Genomic DNA, 22,679 nt, shown 5'->3' on the forward strand with positions numbered 1-22,679 from the left:
CGGAAATTCGCCGCGAAACGACCGCCGGGCGAACCGTTCGGCCATCACTACCCAAGAAAAACATGACTTAGTACTTGGTGGAGAATCCCTTGTTGGCAAGCACAGAGGTCAGACATTTATTGTAGTTGGTGACCATGTTTGCACACATCTTAGGAAGGATTTTGGTCCACTCTTCTTTACAGATCTTCTCTAAATCCTTAAGGTTTCTTGACTGTCTCTTGGCAACTCAAAGTTTCAGCTGCCTTCATACATTTTCTATAGGATTAAGGTCTGGAGACTGACTAGGCCACTCCATGACCTTAATGTGATTCTTCTTAAACTCTTCCTTTGTAGCCTTGGTGGTATGTTTTGGGTCATTGTCATGCTGGAAGACCCATCCACGACCCATCTTCAGTGTTCTGGCTGAGGGAAGAAGGTCCCCATCCATGTCCATTGGCCCCTCAATGCAGCAAAGTCCGCCTGTACCTTTAGCAGAGAAACAACCCAAAAGCATCATGTTTCCACCCCCATGCTTGACTATAGGGATGGTATTCTTTCAGTCATACTGAGCATTTTTCTTCCTTTAAACACAGCACGTTTCCCTCTTCTAGAAGGCACATGTACAGTCATGCCAATGTAGCACTGACCCCCGAAGGAGCTGCTAGTTTTGTTGGGCTTACCGTTACCTTCTTGACCTTATGTACATCTAGGGGTTTCCCGAGGTAGATGGCCCAAGGAATTGCAGAAACTGACACTGGATCCACTTTTGGGATATTTATTTCAAAATCAGTAAACAAAAAAGTCTCTCAATGAAGGGTAGCGGGTTAGGTAGGGAGTTCAGGTACTCTTGAAACTGTAAAAGATAGGAAGTCTTTCACTATAGAAATCAAGAGAATTAACGTTCACAACTGGATTCTCACAGCTACCGGATAGACCTCCTCTCACTAGGAGCCGATAGAATGTTTGAATAGAGCAAAGTCTCTGCCACAGACTTGGATGTAGAACACTTGAACAAAGTCTCTGCCACAGACTTGAATGTAACTGAGGGACGTAGACAAATTTAGAGCGCCATCATATGGTATCAGAATCTCGCCGCCGGTCCGGCAATACCGTATGAGTATAGATTCACTTAGTGTTCTTCAACTGAGCCTCCAGGCTCTTTCTGAGAAGCCAGCCTTATGTGTGGAGCTCTTCTGAAGAGTCCTCCCCTGGTTTCTTCCCCAGTTGCTGAGCCTCTCCACAGATGAGATTGCACCGTACCACCTTTGAATCTTCCTCTCAGTTACTTTGCCTCGGGCTAGCCAGCCCCGAGACTTGAAATTGTATGGATCCCACCCCAGGCCATGAGGGCCATGGGGGCTGGTCAGGAGGACCAGGACCAAGCAGACAGAAAGATCTTCTGGACCGGAACCCAGAAGCATGTGATGTCAGTACCTTAAGCACCCTCTCCCAGAATGCACAGCAAGATGACACTCCCTCTGGGCTGGTTACGAGAAAGAATGGCACTCAATACGCCCAGCCAAACTGCATTCTCACACTTGCCAATGGTGACAGCGACACCTGTGGCCAAGCAGAACCCAGTGCAATCCAGCCAGACTGGTACTGAAACCATAATTTGTTATAATTAACCCTAAAACCCAACTATGGCTTTAGGAAATTTAAAATGAAAAAAAAAACACACATACTGTAGCGCATGCTCTTCAGGAGCCGGCGCTACACCAATGAACATCTAAATGATTCAGAGAAAATGCTGTGGTCAGATGAGACCAAAATTGAGCTCTTTGGTATTAACTCACCATGTTTGGAAGAAGAAAAATGCTGACTATGACCCTAAGAACATCCCTACAGTCAAGCACGGTCATGGACAGACCTTAATCCTATAGAAATTTTTTGCAGTGAGCTGAAACTTTGAGTTGCCAAGAGACAGACAAGAAACCTTAAGGATTTAGAGAAGATCTGTTAAGAAGAGTGGACCAAAATCCCTCCTGAGATGTGTGCAAACCTGGTCACCAACTATAAGAAACGTTTAACCTCTGTGCTTGCCAACCAGGATTTCTCCACCAAGTACTAAGTCATGTTTTGTATGAAGATAAAATACTTATTTTACTCACCGAACTGCAACTACATTTATAGTATTTGTTTTATATGTTTTTTTTTTCTGGATCTTTGGTTGATATTCTGTCTCTATTATTTAAAATACACCTATGATACCAATTATAGACCCTTCATTTTTCTATGTAAGTGGGCAAACTTACACAATCTGCATGGGATCAAATAATTATTTTCCCCACTGTAAGCTTCATAGTCAAGTGGTTAAAGTGGTTGTAAACTCTCCCCGACAACTTTGTCCCATGTAAATCAGCTTAAAAAACCCTAATAAACACTACTTGTAGATATCTCCTTACTTGCTTAGTATTGTTGTAATTCTTTTTGTTCTTTAGAATGACGTCACTGAGCATGCCCAGATCTCCGCACACTCTCTACAGGTATGTGCTTATCTATCTGTTATCCGGACTTCCTACGGCACACAACACTGAAATCCCAGGAGACTGCAGAATCATTCAGAGCTTCCTCCTACACACCATATGACCATGTGACATCACATGGAGTGTAAACCTGGCCATTACTGCAGTCTTATCAGCTGAAGCTGATAAGACTGGCACAGGCAAACATTAGACAATCGGCACAAGTAAATACTATGAATTAAAAGTCAGCTATGAACAGGGAAGCAGGGTTGCCATAGAAACGTTGGGTTGAGAAGGAGGCTTGGTTAACAGTACAGGAAGTGCTCAATGTAAGGGCGGAAATACACTCCACTGTGGACTCAGAAAACAATACTTAAGATGGCGCTGCCTAACCCCTGGAAACAAGTTTTTTAAAGTTTCTTTAAACAGTAAGTAATATACGATTTGGTCTGGATTACAGTGGCTATAGTTTGATAATTACTTATTATAATGGACTAAATGAAAAGAAGCATCAGAGTGGGGAAGTTTACTTCCTCTTTAAATGTCCATTATCAGTAAATTTTCCATGTTGGTCCTATTAAAGCGGAGGTCCGCTGACAATACAATTTTATTTTATTTTTTTAAACAATTTAGACCCTTACATATGATCAATGTTACACTCACATGTTTGGTAACAGATATCCCCCGATGTCCGGTTTGGTAGCAAAAGCGTCGTTTTAAAACCTGTTGTTGGCAGGTTTCATCTGGCTTGTGGGCATTTGAAGCCTGCAAGCTTAAACTTCCTGGACGTAGTGAATGCTGGTAGCTCATTCCTGTGCATGCTCAGTTTGTACGGTGCGGAGTGCCGTAAACTTCCATGTTGCCATCACAACGGGCGGCGTCGTCGGAAGTTCCCGCCCCGTTGTGATGGCAATGAAGATAACACTGAACACACACAATTCGCGGCAGGCATCCGCACTAACTCTTAGGAATAATGATACAGAGCTCCCAGGAGACAGTGCAGCGCCGGATATATACCATACCCCATCATACCCGCCCATACCCATACCCACGGGGGTCATAGACAGGAAACAAACAAGAAAGCACAGATATACAGGTACACCCTCTTAAAAAATAAAATAAAAAATCTTCCATTTAACAATGTAAACAATGCAATAATGCAATGGAGCTAAACTTAGAAATTTGTGTGGACCTTCGCTTTAAATAAAACAATGTTCAGCGTTACGCCACAAGCTGCTCATTAGCCTACTCAATAAAAACAGGTATTTTCTCTAAAACGACAACAGCTAGAGATACTTCTGTTGCATTCATGTGATTTAAACGTGTTTAATATCGGAGGAAAATTCTTGTCAACCCAGAACATCACACAATCCCTTATGTGGAATCAAAGCAAATAAACAGCACTAAAACACAATTATCAAACAGATGAAAAAAAATTATAAACCACATGTAAATCAAACTCGCAAACATCATTGCTTTTAATTATCTATTTGCGCAATATATAGACATCAAAAAGCAATTTTGCTTTTCACTGCTGTGAATTTGTATTACTCTAAACACGTACAAATCCATTTTTATCTCATTTACAGGCAGCTCTGCGCTCCTTTTTTGCCAGTCAGCAAATTTTCATAGATCTTCTAGGTGTCTGACACAGCTTTTAAGCACAAATGTCAGTTTAAGTGGATTGCTGTTGAAGCTCAGTCCTATCAGCATCTTGTATTAGCTATCCATCAGATTGGGGGGAAAAAAAAAAAAAGTCTAAAGTCATTTGGGAAATCACACTCAACTGAGTCATTTCACACCTCTAGAAGCTCTGTAACTAGTTCATTGACTGGACACAAATATACTATCGGCTCATCAAAAGCATTTTATAGATTTTGGTAAGGCTGTAAGAGGCACTGCAGCAGAATAGCTGGCACACGGGGCTTTTTCACAAAAAAAGAGTTATCCAGTCTTCAACTTCTTGACTTCTCCAAGACCCTTTCAAACCCAAACTGACCCTAAGAGATCCCCACCATTGTGTTTGTATCTCCTGCATACGAGTATGGGACATCTCCAGCATGGTAATGGCTAGGCCTGAGTGAAATTGAGTTTTTAAGTCTTCTAAAATTTCCTGTAAAATTTAAACTCTTTTGTGAAATTTCATATTTTTTTGGGGCAAAATACATTAAAGTAAAAAAAAAAAGAACATTAAACTAAAGTATACAGTATCTAAAGGCATAACTTTTTTTAGTTTTAGATAAAGTGGAAAGGGATTAGAACACCTTTTATTGCTGTCTCTACCCCCTTTAGCCCCTCTACACACGGTCGGAGATTTCCACAACCAAATCCGTTGGATTTTGCCCGTCGGATTTTGTCCGTCGGATCTTGTCCGAAAGTGTTGCATACACACGGTCGGACAAAGTTGGCGAAAAAATCCGATCTTTCAGAACGTGATGACGTAATTTCGTTACGATGGGACTACATTCAGGCTAGTAGCCAATAGCTTTGATGTAGGAATTTGATCTGAGCATGCGTGGCACTTGGTCCGATCAAAATTCTCTACACATGATCGGAGTATGTCCAATTGGCCCAGTTGGTCGGGAAATATTTCCAACATGTTGGAAAATTGGGTCCGATGGATATTCCTACGGAATCAGTCCGATGCATACCACACACAGTCGGATTATCCGACGACACGGTCCAATAGGACACATTCCGACGGATTCTCCGACCGTGTGTACAAGGGCTTAGGGAGATTCAACCTCTCTATTTCTTCTGAAAAACAAACAGCAACTCGCACTACAAGGAATAATTGAATAAAATGAATAGGACCGCAGTAGCTGTTGCAAAGGTACTATTACTAGGTAACCCTATAGAGTAGAATAATGGTATATATAATAGAGAAGATTTTTTTCTGATGAATTTTAATATTTTATGTTTTATAAAGTTTTAAATGTTCAAATTGTTCATTTTTCAATAAAGTTAATCACAACTTGGTAAAAAACAGGAAGTGATGTGTCTAGAAAGGAAGTAGGTATTTTTAATTAACACCAGTAGGTTTTCCATTTATTTCATTGGCTATTAAGAGAGAGTTGCTAAACTCCCATGTATATATAAATACATTTTATGAAACCGTAAGTAATGTGCTTGATGACGCCCTGGGGGAGGGATGGGACACAGATAAAAAAACAAAAAGAAAAAAAAAGGAAAAAATAACAAGGGTTACTTTATGGTGTTTTTGGTAATTTTCAAGGGTGCATGCAACCTCAAAATCCCATACACAGGGACGGACGTGCCAGGGCTGAGCTCCGCCGAGGCCTCTCAGCATCCCCGTCCATCCTCGCTCGTCGGGCGTTTTTTCGCCCCACCGGATCCTCCATCTGACCGGGGGAACGTCCTAGCTCCGGACGGAGCCATTATTTTCAGCCGATCCACCGCTGAGCCTGTAAACAGGGCCGCAGACGACGTGACAGGCTGGTCTCCGCCGCCATCTTGCGGCCTACTCCGCATCGCGGAACGTGCGAACGGCGCCTCGCGGGGCCCACACCGGGCCGGCATCCAGGACATCGCCCACCGCTGGGCTCATGGGACCCCCCCGCTGGGGACAGGGAGCTGCGGATCGTTCGTTGGGGCCTGGAGGAGAACCAGCGCTGAGAGGTGAGACCCGGCGGCCATCTTGGTACACCTGAGGCCTACTACAGTTCACCTGCACCCTTCCTCCCAGCTGTCCTGCATAATCCTTCAACGAGGACAGTACCCCAGTTTATGCACAGCCTGTCCCCCCCCCCTGGATGGCTGCCTGTCTGGATCACCCTTTTCTTTGAGTCCTTTGTATAGTCTAGGCCTTGTCGGCGGCCATTTTGGTACACCCGGTCCCTTCTTCCATCCTCCTGAGGCCTACTTCTGCCCATTCTACAGCCTGTTTAGTGCCTGGACTCTCCCTGTACCTTAGTGTGGCGGTGTTTCTTGGACTCCCCCTCCCCCACTAGCTCTCTAACCTGATACATTCCGCTTTGGGGTCACACTCCGGGTCCCTCTGCTTGACAGACATGTGATCACTTCTTGCGAGTCCTACCCGCCTTCCAATGCTCCCCTACCGCTTACAGTCGCTTCTTTCCCATGGGGAGCTCCACGTGTAATTGAATGTATGCCTAGTCCCATCGCCTCATGGTGAAGTACGGACCGAAACACCTCCCTCAGTCGCTGTCTCCTGATCTGCGGCCCTCACAGACTCTAGATCGCTTTCTAAGCAGACCGGCCTCCCCTGTTCCAACTCCAGGCTCTTCTACATATGCACAAGTGGCTTCCCAGTTGTCCGCACCAGATAACCCAAGTCCTCTGTCTAGGAGCCACTTGGACACGATGTCCGCCCCTGTTACCGTCGAAGTACTGGATGATAAACTGCGAGCTCTCCTGCAGGACTTGACCAGCAATGTCTCTAAGGAAATGGGTAAACTCGCCCATGAATTGCGGGGGGAGCTTGCTCAGATTGGGGAACGGACCGACGTTCTGGAAACCAAATTTGACGACCTACTGCAATATGTACACGTCTTGGAAGAAGACAACGCCGGTTTGAAGCAATCAGTCTCGCAGCTCCAATCTCAACAGGAGGATCTGGAGAACAGGGAACGCCGCCAAAACCTACGCATCAGAGGAGTCCCTGAGACGGTTAGTGAGGGGGAGATTAAACCATACCTACTCAGCCTCTTCAATGTTGTCGCCCCTAAAATTCCAGACATAGATTGGAGATTGGATAGGGCCCACAGATCTCTAGCCCCAAAGCCCCCAGCTGGAGCCAACCCTAGAGACATCATTGTGCGCTTCCACTACTACGACAGCAAAGAAGCGCTGACCATGGCCACCCGTAACAAGTCCCGTCTGGAATTTAAAGGGGCCAAGATACAAATCTTCAGCGACTTATCCCCTATAACCTTGGCCAAACGTCGCAGCTTTCGTCCTGTGACTACGCATCTGCAAAATCATCAGTTCCCGTATCGCTGGGGTTTCCCCTTTCGTCTCTCGGCCTCTAAAGATGGGACTCAATACTCCATGAGAGATCTTCAGGAAAGTGAGGCTTTCATACGCAATCTGGGTTTACCACCCCTGCCAGATGAAGACCCCATCCCGCTTCCAACGACGCCCAGACCCTCGTCTATCCCGGCACGGATTTGGACACCAGCTCGCCAGAAATCGCAGAAACCCTTCTCTACTCCCCAGCGTAACTTGCATCCCAGATTGCCTCCTTGAAGAGAAATCTCAAACGTCAGGTCTGGTTGGACTCGATTTCGGTCCTTGTTTCACCATGTTTTTCCCCCTTGACAGGGGATGTACGCACCCTTAGTTATAGGTTGTGACTTTTCTTTTCTTCCCATTTTTGGGTGCCTGGGACTATGGTATATTGTTCCTATTGATTGTAACGTTTGCTGGAAGGTGGCGGGGTCTCTCCAGATGAGCTGGAACCCCTGATGTGCCTCCTTTTGTTCCGTGGCCACGGCTGTGGACTCCTGGGTGGTTTTTACCCCCCAGGCCTTTTTTCTGTTACCTATGGTTTATTTTTCCATTTTTTAGGCCTTTTTTTTGGCCTTTTTTTCATTTTTTGCTTATTTTGGATGCCTTCTTTATCACTCATTAGATGCATTGTTGATATGTTATGTTTTCACGTGCTTTTCATCCCTAGGATACACCACGATTTCCAGTATTTCCTTGGTCTGTACAGGTATATTTGGTTACTGTATGTTAATTATGGGTACTTTAAGCTCCAATTACTTCATGCACAATGGCTTTGAGGGTACTTACTTATAAGTTTTTATGCACTTATGTATAAATTTACATGACTCAATTGTCGATTAATCGAGAGACTGGGGTATCTTTAAATACTCACCTGGCAGTAATTGTGTCACTTTAGAGTGAGATAAATTCTCTGCTATCTTATTCTAGCCTTAATTTATTTGGTTATATACTCTATTTTTAAGAATATCTTTAAAATTTAAATTTCAGAAATATAAGGATGAGACACCCTAGAATTGAAGCCTGTATGGGCGCCCCGGGCTTTACGACAGACCCGTGCCAACCTGATCCATTGGAACTTAGCTGTATGTATATAAGTCCCCTTTTTTGTTCTGCACTGGGTTGGCTACTATAATGTCTCATAGTATAGGACAGTCTCCCCTTCATATAGAAGCAGCTTTATATGCTCCTCAATGAAGGTGGATCACTGTCCTTCACTGTTAGTAATCAATGAGCAGATGATTTGGACAGCGGTATTGTTCCTTTCCACTGATGTTCAGCATCAGAGCTTAGGAATGTAACACTCTCACTACCTGGCTTTTCCTCTCACTGCTCTTTCATTCTAATCTATGCACAGTTTTCTTTAGATTCCCCCAGTGTATGTGGCTTATTCTGTGTCTCCGTTTGTACACAGAACGTAGGTAGGTGTATTTTGGGAAGTTTCCTCTTTGCCATCACTGTGGATGGCTTTGTGGACTTTCCAAGATGGCCCCTCGGTTCCTTCCGAGACTCAGCTGTGGATAGTATTTCCGCCCGCCCATCGGGGGCGTTCCCAGACGCCTGCTAATTTGGGAGGAGGGCTTCATAAGGCAGCAGCTTGTCTGCCTTACTCTCTCTCAGTGGAGGTTTTGACATTGGTTATTCTGTCTGTGCTAACAGGTATGTTTGAGGTCTCTCTGGTATATTAAGGCTTCAGCCTCACATTTGATACTGAACTTCAGCAACACTGTGTAATGTAACTAATTTCTGGCTTTGTTTGCTGGTCTGTCTCTTTTATGCAGACCAGATTCGCTAGCCCTATGTGAACATCAAGCACTTTTCTACCTGCTGTGCAATTGAATAGGATGATACTCTCCATTGATTATTCTGGACACCAGCTGTTACACCTTTGGCTTTTTTCGGATTCCCTGACATATTTTCAGGCTTTTCAATGTGGATCTGATCAGGTAGTTAACTCTGAATTTATTACTCAAATCATACACTAACCTATGCAACTCTTGAAGTTGCAAAATTTGAGCGACCTTTTGTTAGCACATACTTTAGTTTTCCCAATCCACTTTGGAAATCTTTTTTCTTTCTTCTTTCAGCATATTTGTAAACCGCTATTTGAAGCACCTCCTTACAGGCCCTTTTGAACTGGGTGTCTTTTCCTTATTTCTCCATTTTTATTGAGGATTTCCATACTGCAGTACACTATGTGATCTCCTTCAGATATGTGAATACACACTGGGTGAGTGTATGACCCCTCAGTCTTCTCGATTATTGACCAACCTGTTTTGTTTCCCCTTCTCTTTACATGCATATATTTAATTTATAACAATCCTATGTAATTAGCAATTAGTTTAATTGGTGTGTTTGTTTGTCTTGCCCACCAGTCTATTCTATACAATGATACAATGTACTATTTAATCTTTATTTTGTTCTATATATCCTTCTTTTTCATGCAGTTGTACATTTATTTAAAGTATCCAAAGCTCCTGAAGAAACTCGCCTTATGAGTGAAACATGTCGAGCACCTCGTTATTTTGATCGAATTTATCAGTGTTCTCTCCTGATCCGAATGTACTGTATGGAAATAATCATGTATTTATTGTGTTTTTAACAAAAATTTGATGTTTTTTGTATAATAAAAATTGTCTCTATATAAAATAATCATCTTTCTTCTTCTCTAAGAAATCTTTTTGAATGATTGTTATTTGATTTTTGGTTATTATATGATACCGGTAAAAGTCCCGTTGAGGTTAGTCACCTCCCCCCCTTGTTTCTCGTTTTATACTTACTTATAATGTTAAGGGCTTGAACTCTGTTCATAAGCGTTGGTTGGCTCTGAAGGAGTTCAAGTCCTCCAACGCAGATGTGGTCCTAGTCCAGGAGACTCACTTCCGCCCAGGGAGTTCTCTTAAATTTGCTGCCAAGCATTTTCCAGTTTCTTTTATGGCCTCCGACCCCTCTGGTAAAGCCGGGGTCGCGATACTGATTAAAAAAACCTGTCCGTTGCGGGTGAAGTCCTCTTTCCTTGACCCGCAGGGTAGATATATTCTCCTGGACTGTGACTACCTATCTCGCTCTCTTACTATAATTAATATTTATGCCCCCAACTCGGGTCAGGTTCAGTTCCTCACTGGGGTCTTGGATACGCTGGGCGCATATGCCCAGCCGTTCATGATCATCGGCGGGGACTTTAACATGACTATGTCCGCTAGGAGGGATAGACAAACCCTATTTTCAGGTAACCCTTCCTGTAAATCTGAACGCCAATCCACTGCGTTTCGCAAACTCACTAGGTCCCATAACCTCCTAGACATTTGGAGGATTAAACACCCGACACATCGGCAATTTTCTTTCTATTCCCCCCCCCATAAGATGTACTCTAGATTAGATTATATTTTTGTAACGGCACCTCTATTGACGTCGGCAGTAGCCGCGGAGTTGAACCCCATGACATGGTCGGATCATGCCTCGGTTCAGCTTGACCTTGCCCTCTCCACTTCTACACCCCGGACTTGCCACTGGAGACTTAATGATTTCCTTCTCCGTGACCCGGTCACTGAAGCTCACTTGTCCCAAAGTTTAACTGACTTTTTTCAACTGAATGTAGGATCTGTGCGGGACGTGTCCACCTTATGGGAGGCTCACAAGGCCTTCTTCAGAGGAATATGTATTTCTGCCGGCTCCCGCCTTAAGCGAGACTCGGCTGCGCAGAGACTTGACATCCTTTCGCAATTGCAAAAAGCTGAGGCTCTGCTCTTATCCTCCCCTTCGGTGCCCCGTCTTCGCACAGTGACCTCCTTACGCGAAAGGTTAAAATCTCTGGACATGCATAAATGCTCTAAAGCCCTACTCTGGGCAAAACAGAAATTTTACGAGTTCGCCAACAAGCCTCATAGGATGCTGGTGAATAAGCTTAAACCCCGCCCATTTCACTCTTATCCTGATCTTCTTATACAGTCAGATGGCACTCCGACTTACTGCCCCTTAACAATGACTAAAGTTTTTGGTGCTTTTTATAAAAAATTATATAACTGCCTGACCTCCGATCCCAACCATGTGTTCTCTCAAGAACACTTTAATGACTTTTGTACCTCTTTGAAATTGCCTTTGTTGTCCTTTTCTCAGGTGGACACCCTGAATGCTGCCGTCACGCCTGAGGAGTTGGCAGCGGTAGTAAAGGTACTCCCGTCCCACAAATCCCCAGGCCCAGACGGACTTCCTTATATCTATTATAAATCTTTCCTCCCGACGCTTAGCCCTCATTTACTAAATCTTTTTTCCTCTTTACAGAAAGGAATAGTACCTCATTCCCAGTTTCTACATGCTCACATAACGGTTATCCCGAAGCCGGGTAAATCCCCTACCCTACCGGATAATTACAGACCCATAGCTTTACTTAACTCCGATTATAAGATCTTTACCAAAATTCTAGCTAATTGACTTTCCTTGATGATTCCCGCCCTGGTCCATAATGATCAGGTGGGATTTGTCCTGGGTAGACGAGCTGGTGACAACACTAGACGTACCATCGACCTCATAGACCTGCTCGACAAGACATCCCGCCCTGCCATTATTTTAAGTTTAGATGCACAAAAAGCTTTTGACAGGCTGGGATGGCCGTATATGTTTGCCACACTTCAGCGTTTTGGATTTTCTGGTTCTTTCCTGTCAGCTCTGCAGGCCTTGTACTCGCTACCCACGTCTCAGGTCCAATTGGCATCTTATAGGTCACCACTCTTTACGCATAGTAATGGTACTAGACAGGGATGTCCTCTTTCCCCCCTGTTGTTTATATTATGCCTTGAGCCCTTGGCCGCAGCTATAAGGGATGACCCGGACATAAGCGGCGTCTCCCTCAGGTCGAAGGACTATAAGCTGTCTCTTTTTGCCGATGACATTCTCCTCACCTTGACGAAACCCCACATCTCCCTTCCCAAACTTCATACACTCCTAGATGCATTCAGTAGACTCTCGGGATATAAGGTCAACACGACTAAAACTGAAGCGCTCCCCATTCACATCCCTCCCCCACTTCTGGCTTCGTTAAAAAATGAATTCCCCTACCATTGGTGCCCTGTCTTCCTCAAGTACCTTGGCATTAATTTAACTGCTACATATGATTCCTTATACGTAGCAAACTTTGTTTCTCTGATTGCGGAAACACATAGTTTGCTCCGAAGCTGGTCGACTTGCCCGCTATCCCTCCTGGGTAGGATTAATGTACTAAAAATGGCCATACTCCCTAAGTTTTTATATCTCTTTGAAACGTTACCAATTGCTATACCCATGCCTCAGCTTAGAAATATTCAACGGGCCTTCACCAAATTCATATGGGGAAATAAAATGCACAGAATCGCCCAGACCGTGGTCTTTGCTCCACGATCCCAAGGGGGGTTGGGAGCCCCTGATATATTGAAGTATTTCTATGCGACTCACCTCCTGCCGGCTATCTCCTGGTCGTCGTATTTCGCTTCCAGTAGATGGTCGGAACTAGAGATGAGCGTTGTCAGTCCGGTTCACCCATGCTCTATGCTGTGGTCAGATTTGCCCTCATCTATGGTCCAGCTTAGACGCATACTTCTTGGGCCGATGCTATTTTCTTTATCCATATGGAAAAAATGTCACAAGAGGTTCTCTCTCTCTTCTCCATGCTCACCTTTGCTGAATGTTATTTTCAACCCAGACCTTCCAGACAGCCTTTCCCTGAAGAACATGTTCCCCTGGTTTAGTTCGGGTATCTTCCAACTTCGCCACTTGGTACATCCGATATCCCGTAAATTCCTATCCTTTCTAGAGCTTCAGAATAAGTATGATATCCCGAACCAACTTCTTTTCTCATATCTTCAATTCAAACACTATTTTCATTCCAGATCCCCAGATCTGGCTTTGGTCAACCCTAGTACCTTTGAAACCTTATGCTCCCAGGGTCCTTGCCAGAAGGGTCTAATATCCTCCATATATAGCATACTTCATAACTAGTGATGGACGAACTTCCGACGGGACGTTTCGCGAACGCGAAATGCGAACGGACCCAAACGTTCGCGAAACCGACCGTTCGCCGCGGGCCCCATTGACTTCAATGGGAGGCGAACTTTGCAAACCTTCATGTCGAATTTGCGGCCACGTGGTAATTATTAGGGGGTAAAACGTAGTCCCACCATCTGGACAATGACATAATACATGTATGAGGTGAATTTGGGATCGATAACTACAAGCATTTTTATTTTATTTGGGAAATTGTTCTAACAATTCAGGACTATGGAGCTAATGAAGGCAATGGAGGAGAGGGAAGGTCAGGGACCAGGGTAGGCAAAGAAGAGGGTGCAGGAGATGATCACCAGCAGCGTGACATACCGGAATGACACATGCACCGTGATAGAGGCATCTGACAGCAGCACCGTAATACAGAGCACTGACAGCAGCACCGTGACATACAGCGCTGACAGCAGCACCGTGACATACAGCGCTGACAGCAGCACCGTGACATACAGCGCTGACAGCAGCACCGTGACATACAGCGCTGACAGCAGCACCGTGACATACAGCGCTGACAGCAGCACCGTGACATACAGCGCTGACAGCAGCACCGTGACATACAGCGCTGACAGCAGCACCGTGACATACAGCGCTGACAGCAGCACCGTGACATACAGCGCTGACAGCAGCACCGTGACATACAGCGCTGACAGCAGCACCGTGACATACAGCGCTGACAGCAGCACCGTGACATACAGCACTGACAGCAGCACCGTAAGCAGCCCCAGGAGGAAGTCAGCACAGCACAGGGATGGTGTGATCCCCTCATAATAAGAACCCCCAGGAGGAAGTCAGCACAGCACAGGGATAGTGTGATCCCTTCATAATAAGAACCCCCAGGAGGAAGTCAGCACAGCACAGGGATATCATAAGCAGCCCCAGTAGAAATATGACACCGCTCAACCTCTTCAAAGAGGAGGGTAGGGGCATATAGTACGGTGTGCTTTTTTGGGTCAAGGAAGTGAGCCAAATGAATTAAGAAGGTCTGTGTGCTTGATTAAAAAAATAGTTTATAGACATATACATGGTCTACTGGTCACATGTGTTGAATTCCTCCGAGATCCATGCCTCATTCATTTTTAGAAATGTGAGGTAGTTAACACTGTGGTGAGCTAGGCGAGTACGCTTATCGGTCACAATCCCCCCTGCTGCGCTGAACGTCCTTTCGGACAGGACACTGGATGAGGGGCAAGCCAACAGTTCGATTGCAAATTGGGCAAGCTCTGGCCAGAGGTCAAGCCTGCCCACCCAGTAGTCTAGGGGTTCATCACTCCTCAGAGCGTCCACATCGGCCGTTAACCCAATGTAGTCGGACACCTGACGGTCTAGGCGTTCCCTGATGCTGGATCCGGATGACACCTGTCGATGGGTCGGCTGAAAGAATGACCTCATATCCGAAGTCACCAACACATCTTCAAACCGGCCTCTTCTTGCAGGCGCTGTTGGATTGGTACCCGCAAATCCTTCTCTGGGAGTGGGAATTGCTCCTCTGCCAGCGCACGCAAAAGCAGAATGCAGCATTTCTCGAAGCAAGGCCTGGAAGTGCTGCATTCTGACAGCCCTCTGCGACGGCGGTAACATTTCCGCCATTTTGTGTTTGTACCGGGGGTCTAAGTACGTTGCCACCCAGTACTGGTCCTTGACCCTCATGCTTTTTATACGGGGGTCCCTATTAAAACACTGGAGCATGAAGGCCCCCATTTGCACTAAAGTGGAAGCGGTGTGGTGGCCTGGCTCCTGCTCATCATCCAGGATAATGTCGTCCTCTTCATTCTCCTCTCCCCATCCTCGCACAACAGGGATCCCAGAAAGGTTTAAAGCATGCTCTTCTTGCTCCTGCTCATCCGCCCCGGCACCATCCTCCTCTGACTCCTCATCAGACTCCTGTTGTTGACTTGTCTCAGATAGAGTAGCCCCCCCTGGGAATTCATCCAGCATTGCGACTTCCTCATCTTCCCGCTCCTGCTCCTCCACAGCCTGATCAATGACACGACGCAATGCACGCTCCAGAAAGAAGGCATAAGGTACCATGTCACTGATGGCGCCATGGCTGCGACTGACCAGTTTGGTGATCTCCTCAAATGGCCGCAGAAGTCTGCATGTGTCGCGCATGAGCAGCCACTGGCGCGGTGAAAAAAAACCCAGCTCCCCAGAACCGTTTCTTTCGCAGAGTTCATACAGGTAGACGTTAACTGCACGTTTCTGCTGGAGCAGCCTATCAAGCATATAGAAGGTTGAGTTCCATCGCGTCGGGCAATCGCAAATAAGACGTCTGACCGGCAGATGGTGTCGCCGCTGAATGTCAGCAAGGCGAGCCATGGCCGTGTAAGATCTTCTGAAATGGGCCGAGATTTTCCTTGCCTGCCGCAAGATGTCCTGGACCCCAGGGTATTTGACAAGGAATCGCTGCACGACCAAGTTTAAGACGTGTGCCATGCACGGCACGTGCGTGATTTTGCCCTGTTTCAATGCGCTAAGCAGATTGGCACCGTTGTCACACACCACTTTACCAACTGTCAAATTGAGCGGTGTTAGCCACTCATCTGCCTGTGAACGCAAAGCTGAAAGGAGTGCCGGGCCAGTGTGGCTCTTTGCTTCCAGGCACAACAGACGCAGCACGGCATGGCAACGTCTCACCTGGCATGTGGAATAGGTTCTGGGGAGCTTGGGCGGTGCAGTGGAAGAGACGCTAGCAGCGGAAAAGGAGGAGGCAGCTGAGGAGGAGAGGGAGGAGGATGGAGTAGGAGGAGGAGAAGAAGAGTCAGGCCTGCATGCAATCCGTGGCGGTAAAACCAAATCTACACGGGTGCCACGGGTTACATGCTTGACGGCCGTCAGAAGGTTCACCCAGTGGGCAGTAAAACTGATATACCTTCCCTGCCCGTGTTTGCTAGACCACGTGTCTGTGGTCAGATGTATCTTGGCACCGACACTGTGTGCCAGAGATACATTCACTTGCCGCTGAACATGGCCATATAGCTCTGGGATGCCCTTCTCTGAGAAATACTTCCTTCCTGGGACCTTCCATTGTGGTGTTCCAATGGCCACAAATTTGCGAAAGGCCTCCGAGTCCACCAGTTTATATGGCAGTAGTTGGCGGGCTATGAGTTCTGACAAGCCAGCCGCCAACCGTTGGGCAAGAGGGTTATCCGGCATCATCATTTTTTTACGCTCAAACATTAGGCCCACGGAAGCCTGCCTTTTTGCAGAAAAATGTGAGCTTGGCGTGATGGAAGGTGGAGTGGAGGACAATTGTGAGGAGAGAGGAGAAGGAGAAGTAGAAGACGAGGCTGGACGGTGAGAGCCTGCAGTGTGGCTTTGTGTGTTCCGTTGCTCCCACTGGGCTCGGTGATGGCTGCTCATGTGCCTTCTTAAGGCGGTCGTCCCTAGGTGAGTATTGGGCTTACCGCGACTAACGCGTTGACTGCAAAGATTGCAGATGGCAACGCTATTGTCAGCAGCGGACACGTTAAAAAAAGCCCACACTGCGGAGCCATGTGCCGGTGTCCTGGGAGCGCCAGATGTGACCGTACATGGTCGATGACTCGCTCCTGATACATTTGCAGTCTGCTTTGTCCCTGCTGTGCAATGTAAGTCATTGCTGCTTCTCCTCCCTATCTGCTGGTCCATATCTCCCTCTGAACTCCCCTCCTCTTCCTCTCTTGTGGGCACCCACGTGACATCACTAGACACGTCATCATCAACGTCACCTTCCCCACCGCTATAAGTAGAGATCTCGGAGTAGGCAGCAACACCGGGGACCAACCTCCTCCTTGGGCTGATCTGGGTACTGGCGTCAGACTGCTGAGTAGCGCTTGTTGCTACCTCCTCTTCCTGATCCAATACCAAGAGTGGCTGCGCATCAGAAATGTCCTCTTGATATGGATCGGAAAATAATTCCAGTGACTCAAGCGGAAGGTATGTGGTGGTGGTGGTGGTGGTCGTGTTGTTGGTGGTAGTGTCTTTGGGGGTGCACATAGCAGAGAGTGAAGAAGAGGGTGCAGATCGAGAGGATGAGGAGGGTGCAGAAGAGTAAGGCTGAGCGAGCCACTCAACCAAGTCTGGTGCATCCTTTAAAGTAATTGAACGCACCTTCTGCAACTTCCCACTTTGGCTCAAGCCTGTTGCTCCTGCCCTACCCCTACCACCCCTGCGGAAGGGCCTGCCTCTTCCTCTGCATGTCATTTTTTAAATGACCCTGTGACAAAACTCTTAGTCCCTATACCGCTGAAGGACTGCTGCAGTATAGGTGAGCGGTCAGCAGTGGTGCACGTCAACCCTATCTATTGTGGACCTATAGCGGTCCTTACAGAACAGCAGACTGTACCGCACTCAAGCCTATGTACCGTAGCACCCTATACCAAGTTACCAGTCCTTATAAGAACTTTTGTGGAACAAGCAGGTTGTGTGTTAGTGTTTAGCAGACTGTACGTCAGTCCCTATACCGCTGAAGGACTGCTGCAGTATAGGGCAGCGGTCAGCAGTGGTGCACGTCAACCCTATCTATTGTGGACCGATAGCGGTCCTTACAGAACAGCAGACTGTACCGCACTCAAGCCTATGTACCGTAGCACCCTATACCAAGTTACCAGTCCTTATAAGAACTTTTGTGGACCAAGCAGGTTGTGTATTAGTGTTTAGCAGACTGTACGTCAGTCCCTATACCGCTGAAGGACTGCTGCAGTATAGGGCAGCGGTCAGCAGTGGTGCACGTCAACCCTATCTATTGTGGACCGATAGCGGTCCTTACAGAACAGCAGACTGTACCGCACTCAAGCCTATGTACCGTAGCACCCTATACCAAGTTACCAGTCCTTATAAGAACTTTTGTGGACCAAGCAGGTTGTGTATTAGTGTTTAGCAGACTGTACGTCAGTCCCTATACCGCTGAAGGACTGCTGCAGTATAGGGCAGCGGTCAGCAGTGGTGCACGTCAACCCTATCTATTGTGGACCGATAGCGGTCCTTACAGAACAGCAGACTGTACCGCACTCAAGCCTATGTACCGTAGCACCCTATACCAAGTTACCAGTCCTTATAAGAACTTTTGTGGAACAAGCAGGTTGTGTGTTAGTGATTAGCAGACTGTACGTCAGTCCCTATACCGCTGAAGGACTGCTGCAGTATAGGTGAGCGGTCAGCAGTGGTGCACGTCAACCCTATCTATTGTGGACCGATAGCGGTCCTTACAGAACAGCAGACTGTACCGCACTCAAGCCTATGTACCGTAGCACCCTATACCAAGTTACCAGTCCTTATAAGAACTTTTGTGGACCAAGCAGGTTGTGTATTAGTGTTTAGCAGACTGTACGTCAGTCCCTATACCGCTGAAGGACTGCTGCAGTATAGGGCAGCGGTCAGCAGTGGTGCACGTCAACCCTATCTATTGTGGACCGATAGCGGTCCTTACAGAACAGCAGACTGTACCGCACTCAAGCCTATGTACCGTAGCACCCTATACCAAGTTACCAGTCCTTATAAGAACTTTTGTGGAACAAGCAGGTTGTGTATTAGTGTTTAGCAGACTGTACGTCAGTCCCTATACCGCTGAAGGACTGCTGCAGTATAGGTGAGCGGTCAGCAGTGGTGCACGTCAACCCTATCTATTGTGGACCGATAGCGGTCCTTACAGAACAGCAGACTGTACCGCACTCAAGCCTATGTACCGTAGCACCCTATACCAAGTTACCAGTCCTTATAAGAACTTTTGTGGAACAAGCAGGTTGTGTGTTAGTGATTAGCAGACTGTACGTCAGTCCCTATACCGCTGAAGGACTGCTGCAGTATAGGTGAGCGGTCAGCAGTGGTGCACGTCAACCCTATCTATTGTGGACCGATAGCGGTCCTTACAGAACAGCAGACTGTACCGCACTCAAGCCTATGTACCGTAGCACCCTATACCAAGTTACCAGTCCTTATAAGAACTTTTGTGGAACAAGCAGGTTGTGTGTTAGTGATTAGCAGACTGTACGTCAGTCCCTATACCGCTGAAGGACTGCTGCAGTATAGGTGAGCGGTCAGCAGTGGTGCACGTCAACCCTATCTATTGTGGACCGATAGCGGTCCTTACAGAACAGCAGACTGTACCGCACTCAAGCCTATGTACCGTAGCACCCTATACCAAGTTACCAGTCCTTATAAGAACTTTTGTGGACCAAGCAGGTTGTGTATTAGTTTTTAGCAGACTGTACGTCAGTCCCTATACCGCTGAAGGACTGCTGCAGTATAGGTGAGCGGTCAGCAGTGGTGCACGTCAACCCTATCTATTGTGGACCGATAGCGGTCCTTACAGAACAGCAGACTGTACCGCACTCAAGCCTATGTACCGTAGCACCCTATACCAAGTTACCAGTCCTTATAAGAACTTTTGTGGAACAAGCAGGTTGTGTATTAGTGTTTAGCAGACTGTACGTCAGTCCCTATACCGCTGAAGGACTGCTGCAGTATAGGTGAGCGGTCAGCAGTGGTGCACGTCAACCCTATCTATTGTGGACCGATAGCGGTCCTTACAGAACAGCAGACTGTACCGCACTCAAGCCTATGTACCGTAGCACCCTATACCAAGTTACCAGTCCTTATAAGAACTTTTGTGGAACAAGCAGGTTGTGTGTTAGTGATTAGCAGACTGTACGTCAGTCCCTATACCGCTGAAGGACTGCTGCAGTATAGGTGAGCGGTCAGCAGTGGTGCACGTCAACCCTATCTATTGTGGACCGATAGCGGTCCTTACAGAACAGCAGACTGTACCGCACTCAAGCCTATGTACCGTAGCACCCTATACCAAGTTACCAGTCCTTATAAGAACTTTTGTGGAACAAGCAGGTTGTGTGTTAGTGTTTAGCAGACTGTACGTCAGTCCCTATACCGCTGAAGGACTGCTGCAGTATAGGTGAGCGGTCAGCAGTGGTGCACGTCAACCCTATCTATTGTGGACCGATAGCGGTCCTTACAGAACAGCAGACTGTACCGCACTCAAGCCTATGTACCGTAGCACCCTATACCAAGTTACCAGTCCTTATAAGAACTTTTGTGGAACAAGCAGGTTGTGTATTAGTGTTTAGCAGACTGTACGTCAGTCCCTATACCGCTGAAGGACTGCTGCAGTATAGGTGAGCGGTCAGCAGTGGTGCACGTCAACCCTATCTATTGTGGACCGATAGCGGTCCTTACAGAACAGCAGACTGTACCGCACTCAAGCCTATGTACCGTAGCACCCTATACCAAGTTACCAGTCCTTATAAGAACTTTTGTGGACCAAGCAGGTTGTGTATTAGTTTTTAGCAGACTGTACGTCAGTCCCTATACCGCTGAAGGACTGCTGCAGTATAGGGCAGCGGTCAGCAGTGGTGCACGTCAACCCTATCTATTGTGGACCGATAGCGGTCCTTACAGAACAGCAGACTGTACCGCACTCAAGCCTATGTACCGTAGCACCCTATACCAAGTTACCAGTCCTTATAAGAACTTTTGTGGAACAAGCAGGTTGTGTGTTAGTGATTAGCAGACTGTACGTCAGTCCCTATACCGCTGAAGGACTGCTGCAGTATAGGGCAGCGGTCAGCAGTGGTGCACGTCAACCCTATCTATTGTGGACCGATAGCGGTCCTTACAGAACAGCAGACTGTACCGCACTCAAGCCTATGTACCGTAGCACCCTATACCAAGTTACCAGTCCTTATAAGAACTTTTGTGGAACAAGTGAGTTGTGAATGTTTAGCAGACTGCAGCAGAAGGGCAGCAGTCAAGTATAATATCCTTTCTATATTTGGAAGAAAGAATATTATACATGTACAAGCCTATTACTGTACCACTGATACCAGTCCTGAAAAGAACCTTTGTGGAACTAATAATAACAGCAAGTCTTTAAAATTACCCTCACTGCCTGACAACACTGCTTCCTTCCTGTCCCTATACAAATTGGCAAAAAAAGAGAACGATTAGTGGTTACTGGAACAGCTCTTTTGTGGACCTTGATAGTAACAGCTAATGATGATGATGATGATGATGATGATGAAAGACTAATCTGGCTGTCCCTGTAGCATACACCGTCCTTTCCCTTTCTCTAAACTAACAAAAGACACTCAGGCTGCTGCAAGAATCAGCAGCACAGCAAACCTATCAACACCTAACACCTATACCAGTCCTGAAAAGAACTTTTGTGTACCAAATAGCTAGTGGTTTATCTCTCCCTACTCCACACAGGAACCTGTCCCTATCTTAACAGAAGAAAGAATGTAAAATGGCCACCGGATCGGGTGTATTTATAGGTTAGGGGGAATGTACAAGTGTCCATGTGCTGTCATGTCTCAATTGGCTGTCCTGTATCACATGATAAACGTGTCACCAAAGGTTAAAGTTCTTGTATACATTAAACACGTAAGTCCGCCGCGGCGAACGACGGAAAAAGGCGTTCGAACGTGCGGACCGCGAATGTCGGAAATTCGCCGCGAAACGACCGCCGGGCGAACCGTTCGGCCATCACTATTCATAACTCAACCACCCCCAACACGGACACTCACCTCTATATGAGAAGATGGTCCTCTGTTTTACAGTCTCCCTTAACTATCTCTCAATGGCAGGATATCTGGATGTCTACCTCCAAAGTCTCTAGGTGTGTGGAGCAGAGAGAGACGGCTTATAAGATACTGATGTTCTGGTACAAGACTCCTGAAATGTTGCATAAATACGATCCCTCTATATCTAAGCTGTGTTGGAGATGTCTGCGACATGAGGGCACTCATTATCATATTTTTTGGAGTTGCCCTATGATTGTACCCTTTTGGTCTATGGTCCAATCCCTGCTCCATACTGTGCTGGAGATTGATATCCCTTTGGATCCTAGGCATTATTTATTGGGCTTGCCGGTGGCAACACTATCTAAACGCGCTAAGAAGCTGACAGCTTATGTCCTTCTAGCTGCCAAAAGAGTGATTCCTGCGCTTTGGCTGTCCTCCTCCCCACCCACTCACTCGCAATTGATATCCGCGGTGGCAAACATACGCAGAATGGAACATATGACTGCCTTGGCACAGGACTCCCTACCTAAATTTTTTAAAATATGGGATAGATGGGACAACTCCATACTGAACCCTGAGGCAACACCCTACTGTATGGATGTGAGCCCCCGAGTCAGCCTCCCTGAGGCTTCCCCCCGGGATCCTATCCCTGCATCACCTATATAGTTTACGGCATTTGGTTTACTTATGCATCTTTACTTGC

General features: G+C 46.6%; 1 long non-coding RNA gene across 1 annotated transcript; it reads left to right on the top strand.

The window, feature by feature from the left end:
- Positions 1-8,921: 8,921 nt before the first annotated feature.
- Positions 8,922-10,085, top strand: LOC143941125 (uncharacterized). Its single transcript, XR_013263987.1, has 4 exons — positions 8,922-9,092; positions 9,215-9,379; positions 9,521-9,663; positions 9,881-10,085. It is a non-coding gene; the product is annotated as an uncharacterized LOC143941125 (long non-coding RNA).
- Positions 10,086-22,679: the final 12,594 nt, after the last annotated feature.

This window comes from Lithobates pipiens, unplaced genomic scaffold, assembly GCF_037356315.1.
Source record: "Lithobates pipiens isolate NorthernLeopardFrog02 unplaced genomic scaffold, aLitPip1_a1.2 Scaffold_3, whole genome shotgun sequence".
NCBI lineage: Eukaryota > Metazoa > Chordata > Amphibia > Anura > Ranidae > Lithobates > Lithobates pipiens.